The sequence below is a fragment of the Mobula hypostoma genome, chromosome 6 (assembly GCF_963921235.1).
Source record: "Mobula hypostoma chromosome 6, sMobHyp1.1, whole genome shotgun sequence".
Classification (NCBI taxonomy): domain Eukaryota; kingdom Metazoa; phylum Chordata; class Chondrichthyes; order Myliobatiformes; family Myliobatidae; genus Mobula; species Mobula hypostoma.
The window spans coordinates 9,757,107-9,775,364 of record NC_086102.1 but is presented as its reverse complement, the minus strand read 5'-3'; the positions used below and the strand labels follow the sequence as shown (position 1 = coordinate 9,775,364).

The window sequence follows — 18,258 nt, the reverse complement described above, 5'->3', positions numbered from 1 at the left end:
AGTATCGTTTTGGTCACCCTGTATAGTAAAGGGGTCATTAAAGTGGAAAGAGTGCAGAAAAGATTTATGAGGATGTTGCCAGGAATGAAGAGCCTCGGTTACAGGAGGTAGTTGGGCAGGCTGTGACTTTATTCCCTTGGAGTGTAGAGACTCTGATGGACGACAGTATAGAGGTGTATAAAATCATGAGGGAGAAAGATAAGGTGAACAGGCACAATCACGTTCCAAGCCAAGTGGAACTAAAATCCGGGGGGCGTGGTTTCAAGGTGAGAGGGGTACGGTTTATAAAGGACCTGAGGGGCAACTCCTTCAAGCAGAGGGAACAAACTGCTGAAAAGAGTAGTTGAGGTGGGAAAAGTAACAACTTCTAAAAGACATTTGGATAGATTCAAGATTTAATTTTATTTATCACATGTACATTGAAACATACAGAGAAATGCACATTTTGCATTAAGAACCAAAAATGTGGGCTAAGTGTTGCTACAGATTCCAGTGCCAAAACAATATGCCCACAATGCCTGGTAGAACACAGAGCACAACAAACAACAAAACAACAACAGCCCCATTTCTCCTTCTCACTCACACACATACCCAGTCCTCCAAACCCAGGAGAGGTCTCCAGCCTCCAGTGGAGTTGGACTCCCAGCATTGGGCTTTGATTTCCACAGCACACCCACAGATTCAAACACTCATCTCCGGCCGTCAAGAGTCCAGACTTCTGATGTAATCCTCGTTCCTCGATACTCAGCTTCGACACATTACCAATATAATGTAGACGGTTAGGAAGGGTTCAGAGACAAATATGACCTCAGTGGATGGAGGGGAGGAGATGCGACTCCATCAAAGGAGGTGTGAGGCACTCTTTCCCTCTGCTAGCCTGCAGGTCACCCTTCAGCAAAGTGTAACATCTGCTTAGCTCCCCCACCACCCCTCCAATCAGGGTCACTTGAAGCCATGGGAGCAGGTGGTGGATGGTTGTATGAGCAGATGGTGCATATCACAAGTCCTGGTTATGCAACAACTGACGCCAGGCAGACAATCTCTGAAGAGTATTGATAATGCCTGGTCACCCATCTTGGAAAGACTCTCTCTCTGGCTATCCATCTCATAGGATGATGATGGTTCCTTTCAGTCATTTAGTGGGGTTGACCCCACTCCTCAGAAAGGAACAGCATGTGCGTGAGTGGATTTTAGGTGAGTAGGGGGTTGCACAGGTCCAGACCCACCCTCTCGACATCCCCTCCCAGATCCAGCGGCATGATGGGGTCCAAGACGGCTGGGGGAAGTTCTGTTGCAGTGAATGGCCAGACCAAGCTTCGATGCAAGGGATGCCCTTTCCGCGCTTCACGGCACGTGTTTGCTAGATGGCCATTGACCCTACGAGAGGGTTCATCCGCCCTTGACAGGTCTTGTTTTTCGTCCTGCAGGGTGTCTAGCCACCCTCCTCACCAGGCAAGCCTGGTGGGGGAGCCGGTTTAATCGCCGACCACCCGACCATGCGACAGGTAGTACTGGGTTACATGGTACCAGTAGCACTCAGATGAGTGACCTGACCTTGGAAAGACACTGCCCAGAAGGCAATGGCAAACCACTTTGGTAGAAAAATATGCCGAGAACAATCATGGTCATGGAAAGACCATGATCATCTATATCATTTGATGATACATAATGGTCAAAAGAACGATGGACCCTAGGTGGGCAAATGGGACTAGCTTAGTTTGACACTGTGCTGTATGACTCTATGATTCTGTCTTCCAAGTGGTTTAATGCTCCCTGCCGAGCGGCTAACAGTGGACCTGACTGTCTCTCACACTCACCCTTCCCCACTACTGCACATAATTTTCACAGCTCTGTGGGATGGTTAGACCTGCATACTCAACTGAAGATCAGTATCTTCTGGTCCAATAGCAACAATAGACCAGAACAAAAAAACTATTATTAAGGCCAATTTTAAGATGTTTGGAGAAAGGCATGGGGTGTCATGTCAGAGGTATGTTTTTTGCACTGAGGGATAGGAGCATCAAACTCTGCCAGGGATGGTAGTAGAAGCAAATGCATTAGGGGCATTTAAGAGACACTTAGATCAGCACATGGATCATAGAAAAGTGGAGGGTTATGTCGGAGGGTGGAGGTTAGATTGATTGATCTTTGAGTGAGTTAAAGGTTGGCACAACATTGTAGGCTGAAGAGCCTGTACTGAACTTAATGTTCTGTTCCATAGTACATTCCTAAGAACCAACCTGCCATCCACTGGCTAAACAATATCATTGCAAGCACTATAAGGAGTCAATCTGTGTGCTTGCTCTCATTCCATTCGCAAATCATGCACCAGGGAGATCAAGGCTACCCAAGGTGTGAGCTAAAGGTATAGAGGCTGCATACCCATCCCTCAGTACAGGCCTAATTATGGAGAGGCAGAGATTACATAGGCTGAGATGATTCTCACCATCGTACTGTTGCAGCCAATTCATATTAACTTAAAGGTAAGATAAAAATTATTTGTTGCATGTATATCAAAATACCGAAAAGTACAGTGAAATGCCTCACTTGCACCAACAATTGAGTATGCAGTGGGGGCAGCCAGCAAGTGTTATAATACTTCCAGTGCCAACATAACTTACTAACCCTAACCGTTAACATCTTTGGAATGTGGGAGGAACCCGGAGCACCCGGAGGAAACCACGCAGTTATGGGGAGAATGTCCAAATTACTTACAGACAGTGGTGAGAGTTGAACCCAGTCTCTGATCACTGGCACGATCGAGTGTGATGCTACCCTTCCACATGTGGCAGCTGTGCCAGTCCCCAATTGCCACTGAGTCAGTGGAGTCGAATCACTTCCTTGATGTGCTGCAGTCTGTTAGATGAAGGTGCTGTCACACTGCTGTTGAGGAGGGAATAATAGGGCCAGACAATGAAGGAATTAGTGATGCATTTACAAGTCACAATCCCATGCAACTTCAGATTCAGTTACAGATTCATTTGTTTATCACAAGCACATCAACACATAGCTCAGGATGTAACTCAAAAAACGCTGGTGGATCTCAGCAGGTCAGGCAGCATCTGTGGAAAGGAATAAAGAGTCGACGTTTCAGGCCAAGCTCCTTCAGCAGTCCTGAAGAAGGGTCTCAGCCCAAGACGTCAGCTCTTTAATTCCTTTCCAAAGGTGCTGCCTGACCTGCTGAGTTCTTGCAAAAGTGACTGTGTGTTACACTAAATTTCCAGCATCTGCAGAACCTCTTGCGTTTACAACATAAGGGTGTGCTGGGGGCAGCTGCAAGTGTCACCAAACGCTCCGGTACCAACATCACATATCCAGAATTTTCCACAGAATAATGCAAACAGCAACAAGGACAACAACAACAGCAAAGCAAATCCAGGTTAATTAAACCCAAGGATGTAATGTTAGAAAACTCCACCTGTGCAGTGTTGAAAACAAGGTTTACCGAATTTCAAAAAAAGAACTTGAAAAAACAATTATGCAAGAATGAGACATAGCTGATGCAGGCATGGGCGAATGACAGAAATGCAGCAAACTATAGAAACTAATTAACAATGGAATTGGCCATGAGTAACCCTACCCTACTTCGTGGAAATCCTCAGGGTGAAACTGCTGGAGGAGAGATGATATTGGAGCTCTGGCTATAATGAGCACCAGCTACGGTGAGACAGTATCGGTAGAGACAAGTGTCCAAGCACTCTACTGGGAAACCGAGAATTAGTTCTGTTAAATCATCCAAAGGGGTTTGGTGAGTTAAAACCCTTAATGTTTTGAGTGTATAATTTGTCTGTGAAATATGTTCAGTAGTGTTGTAACTGAGAAATGTTTGGAAATGACAATGTGATACTGAGTTATTTTGAATTAGAAAGAATAGAATGCGTTTAAGTATTTAACAGACTGTAATCCTGTTGTATACAGTCAGGTTTTTCTGTAAAAGATTTGTGTATGGACTTTCTGTGGATGACCCACCATTTCATCCAACAACCAAGAAACAACACACACAAAATGCTGGAAGATCTCAGCAGGCCAGGCAGCATCTGTGGAAAAGTGTACAGCTGATGTTTCGGACTGAGATCCTTTATCAGGACTGGGTCTCGGCCCGAAACGTCTCTGTACTCTTTCCTATAGATGCTGCCTGGCCTGCTGAATTCCTCCAGCATTTTGTGTGTGTTGTTTGGATATCCAGCATCAGCAGATTTTGTGACTGAACCAAGAAACAAGATGGAGAGCCACCCAAGATTGAAGAACCAGCAAAGGGAACACAAGATTTCATGACGTAGAGGGTTTAACATGATTGGATGTATCAGTTTATTTCTCATTCTCAAGAATCTGAAATTGATTTTCTGGAAGAACTGAATATCTTTGCAAAGAATTTGATAAGTTACCAAATGAGATTTAGTTTGTTTAAAAGTTGCAATATAGGAGAATGTGTCATGAAAGGACTTCAGCTGTATATTTCTGAGTTTGTTCCCCATTCAGAAAATAGTCTATGCCTTTATTTCTTCTGTATGACCAAACTGTATGACCATACACTTCCGTACACGATATTCCATCTGTTACTTCTTTGCACACTCTTCCAATTTGTCATTCTGCAGACTGCCTGATTCCTCAACACTGCCTGCCCCTCTACCTCTCTTTGTGTCATAGGCAAACTTGGCCACAAATCCACAAAGCCATCCATTCTGTCATCCAAATCATTGACATATAACGTGAAAACAAGTAGTCCCAATATCAACCCCTATGAACACCACTAGCTGCCAGCAGTCAACCAGAAAAGGCCCCCTTTATCCCCACTCTTTACATCTCGCCAGACAGCAATGTTTCTATCCATACCAGTATCTTTCCTGTAAACAATGGGCTCTTATTTTGTTAAACAACCTTCTGTGCAGCTACTTGTCAAAGCCTTCTGAAAATCCAAGCAAACAACATTCATTAACTCTCCTATGTCTGCCCTGCCTATTATTTCCTCAATGAATACCAATAGATTTGTAAGGCAAGATTTTCACCTAAAGAAACAAAGCTGACTTTGCTCTATTTTTTCACATACCTCCAAGAACCCCAAAACCTCATTCTTAAAAATGATTCCAACATCTTCCCAACTACTAAAGTCAGGCTAACTGGCCTAAAATTTCCTTTAATCTTCATAACTCCCATCTTGGAGTGACATTTACAAACATCCAGTCCTCCAAAACCATTACAGAATCTAGTTATTCTTGAAAGTTTATTACTAATGCCTCCACTGTCACTTCAATTACCCCTTTCATAACCTCGGGTGTCGTCCATCAGGTTCAAGTGACTTGAGTTTCAGCTTCCCAACTACCTTCTTCTTAGTAATAGCAAATATATTCACTTCTGTCCCCTGACACTCTTGAATTTCTGACATACTGCTGGTAACTTCCACAATGAAAACTGCTGCAAAATGCTTAATTTCATCTGTCATTTCTTCATCTGCCGTTACTATCTCCTCAGCATCATTTTCAGCCGTCTGACATCCACTCATGCCTCTTTTCCTCTGTACACACCGAAAAACGTTTTGTATCCTAATCTGGCGAGCTTACTTTCATATTTCGTCTTTTCTCTCCATTTTGAGTTGCCTTCTGTTGGTTTTGAAAAGCATTACAATCCTCAAGCTTCCCACTAATTTTTGCTACATTAGATGCCATCCCTTTTGATTTTATGCTCTCTTTGGCTGTTGTGTTATCTTGTCTTTAGAATACTTCTTCTTTGGGATTTATCTGCCCTGTGCCTTCCAAACTGCTCCCAGAAACTCCAGCCATTTTTGTTCTACCGTCATCCCTGCTAATGTTCCATTTCAATGAATGTTGGTCAACTCCTCTCCTATTATATACAGTAACTGAAAGGGTAAACATAGAACACAGAATAATACGGCACAGTACAGGCCCTTCGGCCCACAATGTTGTGACGACCCTCAAACCCTGCCTCCCATATAACCCCCCACCTTAAATTCCTCCATATACCTGTCTAGTAGTCTCTTAAACTTCACTAGTGTATCTGCCTCCACCACTGACTCAGGCAGTGCATTCCACGCACCAACCACTCTGAGTAAAAAACCTTCCTCTTATATCCCCCTTGAACTTCCCACCCCTTACCTTAAAGCCATGTCCTCTTGTATTGAGCAGTGGTGCCCTGGGGAAGAGGCGCTGGCTATCCACTCTATCTATTCCTCTTATTATCTTGTACACCTCTATCATGTCTCCTCTCATGCTCCTTCTCTCCAAAGAGTAAAGCCCTAGCTCCCTTAATCTCTGATCATAATGCATAGTCTCTCAACCAGGCAGCATCCTGGTAAATCTCCACTGTACCCTTTCCAATGCTTCCATATCCTTCCTATAGCGAGGCGACCAGAACTGGACACAGTGCTCCAAGTGTGGTCTAACCAGAGTTTTATAGAGCTGCATCATTATCTTGCGACTCTTAAACTCTATCCTTCGACTTATGAAAGCTAACACCCCATACGCTTTCTTAACTACCCCATCCACCTGTGAGGCAACTTTCAGGGATCTGTGGACATGTACCCCGAGATCTCTCTGCTCCTCCACGCTACCAAGTATCCTGCCATTTACTTTGTACTCTGCCTTGGAGTTTGTCCTTCCAAAGTGCACCACCTCACACTTCTCCGGGTTGAACTCCATCTGCCACTTCTCAGCCCACTTCTGCATCCTATCAATGTCTCTCTGCACAGCACTGCAGCACAGATAAAGCAGCACAGTTCATCCAGCTAATACTAGTTTCTTTGATGGAGCAGCATTGGCTTAATATTGTCCTGGAGAACTGAGAAAATGTTGTCCTCAGGTTATTGAGGTTGGACCTGAACGTGGATGGACTGAAGCCAATGACCAGCATAGCAGTTAGTGTAACACTGAAGATTAGAGCTCAATTCCTGCCATTGCCTTTAAGGAGTTTATACAATTTCCCTGTGATGGCATGAGTTTCCTCCAGGTGCTCCAATTTCCTCCCACATTCCACAGACTTACGGGTTGGTGTCAGTGAGTTGAGGGAATGCCACATTGGCTCCTGAAGCATTGAGATACTTGTGGGCTTCTCCAGTACAATCGTTGAACTGTGTTGCTCATTGACACAAAACTATGCATTTCGCTAAATATTCAAGATTCAAAGATTCAAGCTGCACTTGTTATCAAAGTATATACACAGAATACAACTCTATTCCTCCTCCCACAGGCAGCCATGAAACAAAGACCCACCATGGAATCAGAAACAGGTTTAATATTACCAGCATATGTCATAAAATTAGTTAACTTTGTAGCAGCCGTACAGAGCAACACATAATAATAGAGAAAAAAACTATCAACTATAGTTAATATATATATAAAATAGTTCAATAAGTAGTGCAAAAAATTAAAATAAAACCTCTTCAAAAAACATCAAATGCACAACGCAAAGTGAAAAAGAACAAATTACGCTAACATGTTTCAATTCTTCAATGTACATGTGACAATTGAAACCAATTTCTCAAATCTCTTTAGGTTCTTTCAGCTGAGTCACCCAGAGTAAAAAAACAAGTGACCTGATCTGTAAACTGTTGAATGGTATTTCGGAATAGACCACAGAAAAGTATTTTGAAATTGGGTTTGTGGTTGGGAGAAACATTTCCCAATGTTTGCATCACTTGCATTTTTCCATTGGTTATTTTCGCCTGAAATTGGTTGCTATGATAAGGCAGCAACTGAGAATGATGGAGGAATTTGTACGAGGGAAGTGTTAGATTGATCTTAGACTTAAATGCCTGCAGTAAACAGAATGAGGTAGATGAACTTGTCGCTCAGATACAGATTGGCAGGTGCGATATTTGAGGCAGCACTGAATCATGGCTGAAAGAAGATTATAGCTGGGAGTTTAATGTCCAAGGATAAATGTTGTATCAAAAGGACAGGTGGGAAGGCAGTGGGGGACGGTGTTGTTCTGTTGGTAATAAATGAAATCAAATCATTAGAAAGAGGTGACCTAAGGTCGTAAGGTGTTGAATCATTGTGGATAGAGCTAAGGAATTGCAAGGGTAAAAAGACCCTAATGGGAGGTGTATACAGACCCTCTAACAGTAGTAAGGCAGTGATCTACAAATTACAATGGGAGATAGAAAATGCATGCCAACAGGACAATGTTACAATAGTCATGGGGGTGTTTCAATATGCAGGTAGATTTGGAAAATCAGTTGGTGCTGGATTCCAAGTGGAGGAACTTCTAGCTGGTTTTTAGAGTGGTTTGTGGTTGAGCTGACTATGGGATCAGCTATTCTGGATTGGGTGTTGTGCAATGAACCAGAATTTATTAGCGAGCTAAGGTAAAAGAACCCCTCGGAGAAAGTGATCGTAATATGATCAAATTTACACTAAATTTTGAGAAGGAAAAGCTAAAGTTAGAAGTATCAGTATTACAATGGAGTAAAGAGAATTACATAGGCATGAGAGAGGAGCTGGCCAGAATTGACTGGAAAAGAACACTTTCAGGGATGATGGCAGAGCAGCAATGGTTGGAATTTCTAGAAGCAATTTAGAAGGCACAAGATATATACATCCAAAGAAGTAGTAATCTAAATGCAAGATGACACAACCATGGTTAACATGTGAAGTCAAAGCCAACATAAAAGCCCTATAGAGGGCATATAATAAAGTAAAAATCAATGATAAGTTCAAGGATTGGGAAGCTTTTAAAATCCAACAGAAGGCTACCAATAAAGTCATTTAGGAGGTAAAGATGGAATACAAAAGAAAGCCGGCCAATAATATTAAAGACGATACCAAAAATGTTTCTTCAGATACATGAAGGGTAAAAAAAAAAGGCAAGAATGGATATTACTGCTGGAAAACAATGCTAGAAAAGTAATAATGGGGGCAAGTAAATGGCAGATGAAACTGAATATTATTTTGCATCAGTCTTCACTGTGGAAGATATGAGCGGTTTAGTGGAAGTTTCAGGTGTCAGGGGTCATGAGGTATGAGAAGTTACCATTATTAGAGAGAAGGTTCTTGGGAAACTGAAAGGTCTGAAAGTTGATAAGTTACTTGGAGGGATGGTGTAGACCCAGTTTTCTGAAAGAGGTAGCTGAAGCGATCATGGAGGCATTAGTAATGATCTTTCAAGAATCACTAGATTCTGGAATGGATCCGGAAGACTGGAAAATTGCAACATCACTTTACACTTCAAGAAGGGAGAGATGCAGAAGAAAGGAAACCTATGGTGCCTGAGGCCAGTCGGACGTCAGTGGCTGGAAGGATGTTGGAGCCAATTATTAAGGATGAGGTTCAATGTACTTGGAGGAACATGATAACACAGACCATTGTCAGTATGGTTTCTGCGAGAGAAAATCTTGCCTAAATAACCTGTTGGAATTGTTTGAAGAAATAACAAGCAGATAGACAGAGAAGTGGTTGATGTTGCATACCTGGATTTTCAGGAAGCCTTTGACAAGGTGCCACACATCAGGCTGCTTAACAAGCTACGAGCTCATGGTATTACAGGAAGGGTTCTACATGGATAATGCAGTGGCTGACTGGCAGGTGGCAATGAGTGGAAATAAAGGGTGCTTTTTCTGGTTCACGACCGGTGACTAGTGATGTTCCACAGGGGTCTGGATAGGGACCAATTCTTTTTACATTATATGTCAATGATTTGGATGATGGAATTGATAGCTTTGCTGCAAAGTTTGCAGATGATATGAAGAGAGTGGAGTGGCAGGTAGTGTTGAGGAAGTAGAGAGACTACAGAAGGAATTAGACAGATTAGGAGAATAGGCAAGGAGTGGTAGATGGAATATAGTGTCATGAAGCGTATGGTCATGCACTTTGGTAGAAGAAATGAAAGAGTAGACTACTTTCTAAATGGAGAGAAAATACAAAAACTAAGGTGCAAAGTGTCTCGGGAATCCTCGAGAAACTAGACGAACGCCTTAACCACTTGGCCACGCGCCAACAAACATTCTAGAAGACAAGCTTTGCACTGTACCTCAGAATGTGTGACAATAATGAAGTAATTCAAATCCAACTGGAGCATACTCTTGGAGGGTCCTTACAAACTTTCACCGATGTACCACACAAAGCATCCTATCCATCATCTGATTTCTCATGTAATTTGTTTGGTTGAAGGGCCTGTCCCTGTGTTCCACGTCTATGCTCTATGAAAAGAGACACCCATTAGAATCAGAATCAAGCTTAATATCACCAGCATATGTTCTGAAATTTGTTGTCTTTGTGGCGGTAGTACAGTGCAATATATAATTATAGAGAAAAAGCTGTGAATAAAACTATATAAATATTGTGTAGTTAAATTAAATAAGTAGTGCAAAAATAGAAATTGAAAACATAGTGAGGTAGTGTTCATGGGTTCAGAATCAGATGGCAGAAGGGAAGGAACTGTTCCTGAATTGTTGAGTGTATACCTTCAGGTTTCTGTACCTCCTTCCTGATGGCAGCAATGAGGACGAGGCATGATCTGGATGGTGGGGGCCTTAATGATGGACACTGCCTTTTTTTTTTAGACAGTGAGAGTTGAACCCAGTCTCTGATCACTGGCATGATCGAGTGTGATGCTACCCTTCCACATGTGGCAGCTGTGCCAGTCCCCAATTGCCACTGAGTCAGTGGAGTCGAATCACTTCCTTGATATGCTGCAGTCTGTTGGATGAAGGTGCTGTCACACTGCTGTTGAGGAGGGAATAATAGGGCCAGACAATGAAGGAATCAGTGATGCATTTACAAGTCACAATCCCATGCAACTTCTGATTCAGTTACAGATTCATTTGTTTATCACAAGCACATCAACACATAGCTCAGGATGTAAGTCAAAAAACGCTGGTGGATCTCAGCAGGTCAGGCAGCATCTGTGGAAAGGAATAAAGAGTCGACGTTTCGGGCCAAGCTCCTTCAGCAGTCCTGACGAAGGGTCTCAGCCCAAGACATCAGCTCTTTAATTCCTTTCCAAAGGTGCTGCCTGACCTGCTGAGTTCTTGCAAAAGTGACTGTGTGTTACACTAGATTTCCAGCATCTGCAGAACCTCTTGCGTTTACAACATAAGGGTGTGCTGGGGGCAGCTGCAAGTGTCACCAAACGCTCCGGTACCAACATCACATATCCAGAATTTTCCACAGAATAATGCAAACAGCAACAAGGACAACAACAACAGCAAAGCAAATCCAGGTTAATTAAACCCAAGGATGTAATGTTAGAAAACTCCACCTGTGCAGTGTTGAAAACAAGGTTTACCGAATTTCAAAAAAAGAACTTGAAAAAACAATTATGCAAGAATGAGACATAGCTGATGCAGGCATGGGCGAATGACAGAAATGCAGCAAACTATAGAAACTAATTAACAATGGAATTGGCCATGAGTAACCCTACCCTACTTCGTGGAAATCCTCAGGGTGAAACTGCTGGAGGAGAGATGATATTGGAGCTCTGGCTATAATGAGCACCAGCTACGGTGAGACAGTATCGGTAGAGACAAGTGTCCAAGCACTCTACTGGGAAACCGGGAATTAGTTCTGTTAAATCATCCAAAGGGGTTTGGTGAGTTAAAACCCCTAATGTTCTGAGTGTATAATTTGTCTGTGAAATATGTTCAGTAGTGTTGTAACTGAGAAATGTTTGGAAATGACAATGTGATACTGAGTTATTTTGAATTAGAAAGAATAGAATGCGTTTAAGTATTTAACAGACTGTAATCCTGTTGTATACAGTCAGGTTTTTCTGTAAAAGATTTGTGTATGGACTTTCTGTGGATGACCCACCATTTCATCCAACAACCAAGAAACAACACACACAAAATGCTGGAAGATCTCAGCAGGCCAGGCAGCATCTGTGGAAAAGTGTACAGCTGATGTTTCGGACTGAGATCCTTTATCAGGACTGGGTCTCGGCCCGAAACGTCTCTGTACTCTTTCCTATAGATGCTGCCTGGCCTGCTGAATTCCTCCAGCATTTTGTGTGTGTTGTTTGGATATCCAGCATCAGCAGATTTTGTGACTGAACCAAGAAACAAGATGGAGAGCCACCCAAGATTGAAGAACCAGCAAAGGGAACACAAGATTTCATGACGTAGAGGGTTTAACATGATTGGATGTATCAGTTTATTTCTCATTCTCAAGAATCTGAATTTGATTTTCTGGAAGAACTGAATATCTTTGCAAAGAATTTGATAAGTTACCAAATGAGATTTAGTTTGTTTAAAAGTTGCAATATAGGAGAATGTGTCATGAAAGGACTTCAGCTGTATATTTCTGAGTTTGTTCCCCATTCAGAAAATAGTCTATGCCTTTATTTCTTCTGTATGACCAAACTGTATGACCATACACTTCCGTACACGATATTCCATCTGTTACTTCTTTGCACACTCTTCCAATTTGTCATTCTGCAGACTGCCTGATTCCTCAACACTGCCTGCCCCTCTACCTCTCTTTGTGTCATAGGCAAACTTGGCCACAAATCCACAAAGCCATCCATTCTGTCATCCAAATCATTGACATATAACGTGAAAACAAGTAGTCCCAATATCAACCCCTATGAACACCACTAGCTGCCAGCAGTCAACCAGAAAAGGCCCCCTTTATCCCCACTCTTTACATCTCGCCAGACAGCAATGTTTCTATCCATACCAGTATCTTTCCTGTAAACAATGGGCTCTTATTTTGTTAAACAACCTTCTGTGCAGCTACTTGTCAAAGCCTTCTGAAAATCCAAGCAAACAACATTCATTAACTCTCCTATGTCTGCCCTGCCTATTATTTCCTCAATGAATACCAATAGATTTGTAAGGCAAGATTTTCACCTAAAGAAACAAAGCTGACTTTGCTCTATTTTTTCACATACCTCCAAGAACCCCAAAACCTCATTCTTAAAAATGATTCCAACATCTTCCCAACTACTAAAGTCAGGCTAACTGGCCTAAAATTTCCTTTAATCTTCATAACTCCCATCTTGGAGTGACATTTACAAACATCCAGTCCTCCAAAACCATTACAGAATCTAGTTATTCTTGAAAGTTTATTACTAATGCCTCCACTGTCACTTCAATTACCCCTTTCATAACCTCGGGTGTCGTCCATCAGGTTCAAGTGACTTGAGTTTCAGCTTCCCAACTACCTTCTTCTTAGTAATAGCAAATATATTCACTTCTGTCCCCTGACACTCTTGAATTTCTGACATACTGCTGGTAACTTCCACAATGAAAACTGCTGCAAAATGCTTAATTTCATCTGTCATTTCTTCATCTGCCGTTACTATCTCCTCAGCATCATTTTCAGCCGTCTGACATCCACTCATGCCTCTTTTCCTCTGTACACACCGAAAAACGTTTTGTATCCTAATCTGGCGAGCTTACTTTCATATTTCGTCTTTTCTCTCCATTTTGAGTTGCCTTCTGTTGGTTTTGAAAAGCATTACAATCCTCAAGCTTCCCACTAATTTTTGCTACATTAGATGCCATCCCTTTTGATTTTATGCTCTCTTTGGCTGTTGTGTTATCTTGTCTTTAGAATACTTCTTCTTTGGGATTTATCTGCCCTGTGCCTTCCAAACTGCTCCCAGAAACTCCAGCCATTTTTGTTCTACCGTCATCCCTGCTAATGTTCCATTTCAATGAATGTTGGTCAACTCCTCTCCTATTATATACAGTAACTGAAAGGGTAAACATAGAACACAGAATAATACGGCACAGTACAGGCCCTTCGGCCCACAATGTTGTGACGACCCTCAAACCCTGCCTCCCATATAACCCCCCACCTTAAATTCCTCCATATACCTGTCTAGTAGTCTCTTAAACTTCACTAGTGTATCTGCCTCCACCACTGACTCAGGCAGTGCATTCCACGCACCAACCACTCTGAGTAAAAAACCTTCCTCTTATATCCCCCTTGAACTTCCCACCCCTTACCTTAAAGCCATGTCCTCTTGTATTGAGCAGTGGTGCCCTGGGGAAGAGGCGCTGGCTATCCACTCTATCTATTCCTCTTATTATCTTGTACACCTCTATCATGTCTCCTCTCATGCTCCTTCTCTCCAAAGAGTAAAGCCCTAGCTCCCTTAATCTCTGATCATAATGCATAGTCTCTCAACCAGGCAGCATCCTGGTAAATCTCCACTGTACCCTTTCCAATGCTTCCATATCCTTCCTATAGCGAGGCGACCAGAACTGGACACAGTGCTCCAAGTGTGGTCTAACCAGAGTTTTATAGAGCTGCATCATTATCTTGCGACTCTTAAACTCTATCCTTCGACTTATGAAAGCTAACACCCCATACGCTTTCTTAACTACCCCATCCACCTGTGAGGCAACTTTCAGGGATCTGTGGACATGTACCCCGAGATCTCTCTGCTCCTCCACGCTACCAAGTATCCTGCCATTTACTTTGTACTCTGCCTTGGAGTTTGTCCTTCCAAAGTGCACCACCTCACACTTCTCCGGGTTGAACTCCATCTGCCACTTCTCAGCCCACTTCTGCATCCTATCAATGTCTCTCTGCACAGCACTGCAGCACAGATAAAGCAGCACAGTTCATCCAGCTAATACTAGTTTCTTTGATGGAGCAGCATTGGCTTAATATTGTCCTGGAGAACTGAGAAAATGTTGTCCTCAGGTTATTGAGGTTGGACCTGAACGTGGATGGACTGAAGCCAATGACCAGCATAGCAGTTAGTGTAACACTGAAGATTAGAGCTCAATTCCTGCCATTGCCTTTAAGGAGTTTATACAATTTCCCTGTGATGGCATGAGTTTCCTCCAGGTGCTCCAATTTCCTCCCACATTCCACAGACTTACGGGTTGGTGTCAGTGAGTTGAGGGAATGCCACATTGGCTCCTGAAGCATTGAGATACTTGTGGGCTTCTCCAGTACAATCGTTGAACTGTGTTGCACATTGACACAAAACTATGCATTTCGCTAAATATTCAAGATTCAAAGATTCAAGCTGCACTTGTTATCAAAGTATATACACAGAATACAACTCTATTCCTCCTCCCACAGGCAGCCATGAAACAAAGACCCACCATGGAATCAGAAACAGGTTTAATATTACCAGCATATGTCATAAAATTAGTTAACTTTGCAGCAGCCGTACAGAGCAACACATAATAATAGAGAAAAAAACTATCAACTATAGTTAATATATATATAAAATAGTTCAATAAGTAGTGCAAAAAATTAAAATAAAACCTCTTCAAAAAACATCAAATGCACAACGCAAAGTGAAAAAGAACAAATTACGCCAACATGTTTCAATTCTTCAATGTACATGTGACAAATGAAACCAATTTCTCAAATCTCTTTAGGTTCTTTCAGCTGAGTCACCCAGAGTAAAAAAACAAGTGACCTGATCTGTAAACTGTTGAATGGTATTTCGGAATAGACCACAGAAAAGTATTTTGAAATTGGGTTTGTGGTTGGGAGAAACATTTCCCAATGTTTGCATCACTTGCATTTTTCCATTGGTTATTTTCGCCTGAAATTGGTTGCTATGATAAGGCAACAACTGAGAATGATGGAGGAATTTGTAGGAGGGAAGTGTTAGATTGATCTTAGACTTGAATGCCTGCAGTAAACAAAATGAGGTAGATGAACTTGTCGCTCAGATACAGATTGGCAGGTGCGATATTTGAGGCAGCACTGAATCATGGCTGAAAGAAGATTATAGCTGGGAGTTTAATGTCCAAGGATAAATGTTGTATCAAAAGGACAGGTGGGAAGGCAGTGGGGGACGGTGTTGTTCTGTTGGTAATAAATGAAATCAAATCATTAGAAAGAGGTGACCTAAGGTCGTAAGGTGTTGAATCATTGTGGATAGAGCTAAGGAATTGCAAGGGTAAAAAGACCCTAATGGGAGGTGTATACAGACCCTCTAACAGTAGTAAGGCAGTGATCTACAAATTACAATGGGAGATAGAAAATGCATGCCAACAGGACAATGTTACAATAGTCATGGGGGTGTTTCAATATGCAGGTAGATTTGGAAAATCAGTTGGTGCTGGATTCCAAGTGGAGGAACTTCTAGCTGGTTTTTAGAGTGGTTTGTGGTTGAGCTGACTATGGGATCAGCTATTCTGGATTGGGTGTTGTGCAATGAACCAGAATTTATTAGCGAGCTAAGGTAAAAGAACCCCTCGGAGAAAGTGATCGTAATATGATCAAATTTACACTAAATTTTGAGAAGGAAAAGCTAAAGTTAGAGGTATCAGTATTACAATGGAGTAAAGAGAATTACATAGGCATGAGAGAGGAGCTGGCCAGAATTGACTGGAAAAGAACACTTTCAGGGATGATGGCAGAGCAGCAATGGTTGGAATTTCTAGAAGCAATTTAGAAGGCACAAGATATATACATCCAAAGAAGTAGTAATCTAAATGCAAGATGACACAACCATGGTTAACATGTGAAGTCAAAGCCAACATAAAAGCCCTATAGAGGGCATATAATAAAGTAAAAATCAATGATAAGTTCAAGGATTGGGAAGCTTTTAAAATCCAACAGAAGGCTACCAATAAAGTCATTTAGGAGGTAAAGATGGAATACAAAAGAAAGCCGGCCAATAATATTAAAGACGATACCAAAAATGTTTCTTCAGATACATGAAGGGTAAAAAAAAAGGCAAGAATGGATATTACTGCTGGAAAACAATGCTAGAAAAGTAATAATGGGGGCAAGTAAATGGCAGATGAAACTGAATATTATTTTGCATCAGTCTTCACTGTGGAAGATACGAGCGGTTTAGTGGAAGTTTCAGGTGTCAGGGGTCATGAGGTATGAGAAGTTACCATTATTAGAGAGAAGGTTCTTGGGAAACTGAAAGGTCTGAAAGTTGATAAGTTACTTGGAGGGATGGTGTAGACCCAGTTTTCTGAAAGAGGTAGCTGAAGCGATCATGGAGGCATTAGTAATGATCTTTCAAGAATCACTAGATTCTGGAATGGATCCGGAAGACTGGAAAATTGCAACGTCACTTTACACTTCAAGAAGGGAGAGATGCAGAAGAAAGGAAACCTATGGTGCTTGAGGCCAGTCGGACGTCAGTGGCTGGAAGGATGTTGGAGCCAATTATTAAGGATGAGGTTCAATGTACTTGGAGGAACATGATAACACAGACCATTGTCAGTATGGTTTCTGCGAGAGAAAATCTTGCCTAAATAACCTGTTGGAATTGTTTGAAGAAATAACAAGCAGATAGACAGAGAAGTGGTTGATGTTGCATACCTGGATTTTCAGGAAGCCTTTGACAAGGTGCCACACATCAGGCTGCTTAACAAGCTACGAGCTCATGGTATTACAGGAAGGGTTCTACATGGATAATGCAGTGGCTGACTGGCAGGTGGCAATGAGTGGAAATAAAGGGTGCTTTTTCTGGTTCACGACCGGTGACTAGTGATGTTCCACAGGGGTCTGGATAGGGACCAATTCTTTTTACATTATATGTCAATGATTTGGATGATGGAATTGATAGCTTTGCTGCAAAGTTTGCAGATGATATGAAGAGAGTGGAGTGGCAGGTAGTGTTGAGGAAGTAGAGAGACTACAGAAGGAATTAGACAGATTAGGAGAATAGGCAAGGAGTGGTAGATGGAATATAGTGTCATGAAGCGTATGGTCATGCACTTTGGTAGAAGAAATGAAAGAGTAGACTACTTTCTAAATGGAGAGAAAATACAAAAACTAAGGTGCAAAGTGTCTCGGGAATCCTCGAGAAACTAGACGAACGCCTTAACCACTTGGCCACGCGCCAACAAACATTCTAGAAGACAAGCTTTGCACTGTACCTCAGAATGTGTGACAATAATGAAGCAATTCAAATCCAACTGGAGCATACTCTTGGAGGGTCCTTACAAACTTTCACCGATGTACCACACAAAGCATCCTATCCATCATCTGATTTCTCATGTAATTTGTTTGGTTGAAGGGCCTGTCCCTGTGTTCCACGTCTATGCTCTATGAAAAGAGACACCCATTAGAATCAGAATCAAGCTTAATATCACCAGCATATGTTCTGAAATTTGTTGTCTTTGTGGCGGTAGTACAGTGCAATATATAATTATAGAGAAAAAACTGTGAATAAAACTATATAAATATTGTGTAGTTAAATTAAATAAGTAGTGCAAAAATAGAAATTGAAAACATAGTGAGGTAGTGTTCATGGGTTCAGAATCAGATGGCAGAAGGGAAGGAACTGTTCCTGAATTGTTAAGTGTATACCTTCAGGTTTCTGTACCTCCTTCCTGATGGCAGCAATGAGGACGAGGCATGA

The 18,258-nt window shown here is 41.9% G+C and overlaps 1 long non-coding RNA gene across 3 annotated transcripts in view; it reads right to left on the bottom strand.

The window, feature by feature from the left end:
- Positions 1 to 85: 85 nt before the first annotated feature.
- Positions 86 to 18,258, bottom strand: part of LOC134347818 (uncharacterized) — a 49,991-nt gene continuing 31,818 nt past the window's right edge. For all 3 annotated transcript variants that reach the window (XR_010018273.1, XR_010018275.1, XR_010018274.1), the window contains 3 exons: positions 17,774 to 17,942; positions 9,982 to 10,150; positions 86 to 2,883 (listed from right to left, as the gene is read on the bottom strand). This is a non-coding gene — a long non-coding RNA (uncharacterized LOC134347818). The remainder of the gene's footprint in view (positions 2,884 to 9,981; positions 10,151 to 17,773; positions 17,943 to 18,258) is intronic.